Below are 4,834 nucleotides of genomic sequence, written 5' to 3'. Positions count from 1 at the left end.
TACATTACTCCAGTTCTGGGACTCAATGAGACAGAAGCTGAGCCTCAGAACCCCACATGGGCCCCAGGGACCTCAGCTAACTTATTCTAACCTTCCCAGGGAAGCAGCTCCAGGAACAGAGTGCATGTGGGAAATTTGAAGTAAAGAAACGAGATCATTACCAAGTGATGTCACAAAGCTACACCAATCGGCAGCAGGCGTTAGCCGAGTGGCGCCCGGACCAGGCCCTGGCTGCGCTGGGAAGTGGAGCCAGCTACGGTGTCAGCGGGGTGACAGGGACCGTCCTGTGCTTCGTCGGACCTGCTGATGTAAAAGAAGTAACATCAGATTTCCAACTTACTCCACACACAAAACCTGAGGTCCAGATAGATTAAAAGATGATCGTTTTTAAAGCATTTATTTATGTTTGAGAGACAGAAACAGCGCAAGTTGGTTCTCACTAACTGCGAGATCATGACCTGAGCCGAAGCCAGCTGCTCAACCGACTGAGCTCCCCAGGCGCCCCCATACCTACTCTACATTTAAATCAAATTTACAAGGACATCAGGAAACTCAGGTGGGAGCATCATCTCCTGGCCAGAGGTGCCCACTGGCTGGGAACGGCCCCCCCCCCCCCCCCCCGCACCACAGGGGCTCCCTGGAGCCCCGGATGCTCAGCCTTGTTGCCGAGCCTCTCCCGCAGCTAAGGCCTCCCTATCCGTGCCGCAGCGTGTCACATGTGGGCTTCGTGGGCGGGGGTGACCAGGTTACAAGGATGCAGAAGACGCCTGTGTGTTGGGGGCCCACGTTGTTTTCCTGTCTAACGTGCAATGCCTCTCGGGGGACTCCCATCCCGGCACATGCTCTTGGTGTGGCCGGGGAGTGGCGCTGGTCAACGCCTCAGGACCCTGCTCTCCGCAGACCCGGGCACAGGGCCCAGGGGTCCTCTAGGTGCCCTCTCCCTTCACTGGGGCAGAGGGATCGATACCCCGGAGGAGGTGCAGGCGGCAAGCTCGCTGCGCCAGGGCCTTACCCGAGCTGCTGAGGGCCAGGCCTCCCTGACTCCTTGGTCTTGGTGTGCACGGCCTGCCCTGGGCCAGCGGCTCCCTGACCTCACAGGCTCCTGGGTCCCAGCGACTGGTCCTGGTGTGCCTAGACACTTCTGTCTGGGGTGTTTGGCCAAGGCAGGGCTGGAGAGGGCTGGCAGAGGCTTGTGGGCAGAGGGGCTGTGGCGCCCGCCGCCCAGTGGCCGCAGCACAGGCGGATGCCCGGCCAGGAGAGCAGCTCACCCCTTGTGCTGTGCAGGGAATGCTCTGGTGACGCCCCTGGGAGCCACCAAACTGACTGCCTGCTGGTCTGACATCTTCCAGCCACACGCTGCCAGCCTGGGCGGCGGAAGGAGAACCAGCTACTACCCGCCCCCCCTCCTGCCCTGCCCTGGCCTCCGCAGTCCCTCACGCCTCAGGGGCTGCCATTTGCCACCCTCTGCTCTCTGGCTCAGGGTCTGCGGGACTCACAAGTGCTTGGTGTCTAAGTCTCCAGACCCCGTCCAGCCCGGCCTCAGTCAAAGAAAAGCCGGAAGCCGAGAGGCCTGAGCCTACCTGGGAAGAGGGCGCATCTGGGGCCCGAGACGTGAGTCACCTGGCGGGGCCACCCGCGACACGCCCGTCCTGAGAGACAGAGGCCAGTCTCAGGTCTCCTGAGGTCCACCCAGTGGCCTGGCTGAGCGAATGGGGGAGGGGGAAGGCGTGAGGGGGAGACGTGCCGCTGGTGCCCGCGGGCTTGGAGGGGCAGTTAGGAGTTTGAGACAGAGGAGCTGCAGCTCCAGAGGGAGGAGTAGCAAGTGCTCAGGCCCCAGGAAACGGCTCGCACACGCTCTGAAAACCAGGAAGTCGCCAAGGAAGGGAGAGTGGAGGGCCTGGACTCGGTCAGCCGCTTGGTGGGAGGCCGCCCAGGAAGGGCTCCCCACGCATCCATCCTTCCTCCATCGGGAGCAACTTCCAGAGGCAGGCATGAAACAAAACCTTTTTTCGGGTACATGACAGCATGTCACGTGATCCCTGCACCTTGTGTTTCAGGGTCCCTGAACAAAAAGCAAAACCTCAGGTTCAAGGGCCTCACTATGCTTCCAGCAGAGGCCCTGTGCCCCGTCCCCAAGCACCGCCTCCCACTTGACCTGCCCCACCGGGCACTCGCTGTTGGATGATGAGGTTCCCAAACAGCTTGTAGATGATGCCGCAGAATCCGCGCCCATGGGCCCCACGGCTCTGGACCTCAGCTGAGCCTCTGGGCACTGGCCTGGGGAAGGGGCTCAGCAGGAGGGAGAGGGGAGAGGCCCCCACCATGGTTCCCCCCAGGTCTGGATCCTTCCCAGGCGACAGTCATCCATTCATGTGCCACTGGTTACAGACCCCCCTGATGCACCAGAGGCCCTCCTGCGCTCCGCCCCTTGGAGCAGTCCTCTGCAGCAGCCCCAATCATGCCCAAAGCAGGACCTGAGTGGCATCCCCTCCTCGGCCGCTGGGGGTGAGGGGGCGTAAGGGGCGAGGGCTGACCCACTGGAATGGGAACCCACTCAGGAAGTGGTAGATGAGCCAGCAGCTCATCTGGGTGTGTGCGGAGGCCAACAGACAGCACCCCCACCTGGGGGCACCCCCACCTCGGTCACCGTGACAGGGCCTCAGGTGTCATCCTGTCCCCAGGGGCACACACAGAGAGGCAGGCTGCTGCCAGACCCAGAATGAGGCTCCTGGTTGGGAAGGCCTCATATCCCCACACCTGCCCGTGTGCAGGCTGGCCACCCCAACTCCACATGCCACAAGCGACCCAGAGCCTTACAGTTGCCTGTGCTGGGAGCCGCTGACGGGCCCAAGCGCGCTGCCCTGGACTGGGGTTGGGGCCACACACACGTGCAAGAAACAAGAGGGCGTGAATACAGGGGACGTGGACTAGAAGGTCTGCCCCGCCTGCTTGGGCGGGTGGGTCCATCCGCAGGCGTCTTCCAAGGACCCGAGTGTGCAGTGGGTGCACGCGAGTGTGCGCGCACACACACACACTAGCCTTGCTGCACGGGGTCACCGCCAGGCTTCCTTTTCCAACCTCTCAGCTGACAGCGACGACCAATGTGGTTTAAGGCTCTGTGACACAGGAGGAGGGAGGTGCCAGGGCGGCCCTGGGGTGGGGGTGGGGGGCGGGGGGGGGGTCAGTACAAGCAGGAGGATCCGTGGTCCCCGCTGCAGCCTGGTATCTCCAGCCCCTGGGTCCCACGAACGTGCATGGCAGGGGCGGGGGGCTCCCTACCCAGAAAGCGCTTCATGTGGCTAGGCCCAGCTTGTTGTCTGACCTAAGGCCTGTGGGCTTCCATCCAAGGTCTCTCACCCACCCAACACACTCCTGTCCCGTCCTGAGGCCCGGCCAGCGCCAGGAGCCCCTAGCTCCTGCCTCACTCTGGAGGGAGAGCCCTGCAGGGGTTAAGGTCCTGACCGTGTCGCTGCTGGCCAGGACTCCCGGGAGCGTGGGGCTTAGTCAGGCGACAGAGCCAGTGGCAGTGGAGGCAGGGCTGCCCAGGAGAGGCACCTTGGCCTAGACTCACGCACCCTGGCATTCCTTACTTATGACAAATGTTTCCCTACTCAGGGCAGAGGCTGGCAGGACCTTGGGGGAACGCTATTGACTGGCCCTCCACCCTGGAAGCAGGGGTCCTGGAGGGTGGCCTGTGGGGCCAAGGGTGAGTTGCTCTTCCTAACCTCCAGCTTGTGCCCAGGCCCCTCTACCGCCTCGCTGCTCGCTAGCCCAGGCCTTGGAGGGCACCCAGGAATCTGCCGACCACCCATCCCACTGCTTCCCAGACTATATGGAAACACCGCTCCAAATGCAACTTGGCCAGACAGCATCCTTGATTTCCTTACCAAACTCAGCACCCTGAAGCAGCCCAAGAAGTGACACCCACATTCTTCCAGGGACTCATCTGAGCCCCAGAGGCCCTGGGTACCTCTGTCTCCCCACATCCATCCTGGCGAGGCAGGCCCCATCCATCCTGCCCCCGCTTCTGTGGACACCTGCACACTCGTCCCTGGCCTCCAGACTCCCACCGCCGCCACCAGGGCCCACCGCTGCAGCCCGCCCCGGGTCCCAGATGAGCAGTGCATCCAGCTCCTCCTCAGACGTGCCCCCCATTTCCCATCTGAGCTCCCCACCCCACCTCCTCTCCCTGGTGGTCTGCCCCTCCACTGCTCTTCCCACTCACTAACAAATGACTGTCACGTTCTACGAATCCATAGGCCAGCCCTCACCCCCAAGACAGGAGCCTCACTGGGCAGGGGGATTTGCTTCTGGTATTCATGTGTGTCTTCAGTCTTAGTATTAAATTTCCAAATCCACGGGAAGGGACCGTGGTCTGCTGGGAGGTGACCTTCACCTACAGGGAGGAACCTCCATCAATGAGACCTTGATGTACAAGGAGGGACCTTCGTCCAGAGGGAGCGACCCACGTCCACGGGGCACGGACCTTCTCCACGGGCAGGGGTCTTCTCTCCCGGTTCACGCTCCTGCCCCAAGGGACGAGGAAGGCGGGGAGGCACCCTGTTCCTGACTGCGTCCAGGGCCAGGGCCAGGGGTCTGCTCAGTGCTGCTGAGGCGTCCCTCCTGGGAAGTCAGCCCACGCTGTCCTCCGCGGCCCTGCGGCCAAGGTCAGAGCCCCGCCTCCGCCGACGCCCCCCACCCCAAGGAACTGGTGGGGCCGGAGAGCGGGGCCCAGGGCGCAGCCGCACGGGGCGACCCGGCCCCTGAGCCGCGCAGGGGAACCAGCCGGCGGGAGGAAGGACGGCGCATGCGCCCGGCGCCGCTCGCGGCCCCG

The 4,834-nt window shown here is 63.3% G+C and overlaps 1 protein-coding gene and 1 long non-coding RNA gene across 4 annotated transcripts in view; one reads left to right on the top strand and one right to left on the bottom strand.

Moving 5' to 3' along the window:
• Nucleotides 1-4,794, bottom strand: part of LOC115271838 — a 6,993-nt gene extending 2,199 nt beyond the window's left edge. For both annotated transcript variants that reach the window (XR_003900110.1, XR_003900111.1), the window contains exons 1-2: nt 4,487-4,794; nt 162-300 (exon numbers count right to left, since the gene is read on the bottom strand). This is a non-coding gene — a long non-coding RNA (uncharacterized LOC115271838). The remainder of the gene's footprint in view (nt 1-161; nt 301-4,486) is intronic.
• The window catches only part of GATD1 (glutamine amidotransferase like class 1 domain containing 1), a 10,902-nt gene that overhangs the window by 1,268 nt on the left and 4,800 nt on the right, over nt 1-4,834 (top strand). The window lies entirely within an intron of this gene.

Source organism: Suricata suricatta, chromosome 11, assembly GCF_006229205.1.
Source record: "Suricata suricatta isolate VVHF042 chromosome 11, meerkat_22Aug2017_6uvM2_HiC, whole genome shotgun sequence".
Classification (NCBI taxonomy): Eukaryota; Metazoa; Chordata; class Mammalia; order Carnivora; family Herpestidae; genus Suricata; species Suricata suricatta.
This window is presented reverse-complemented; position numbering and strand designations above follow the sequence as displayed.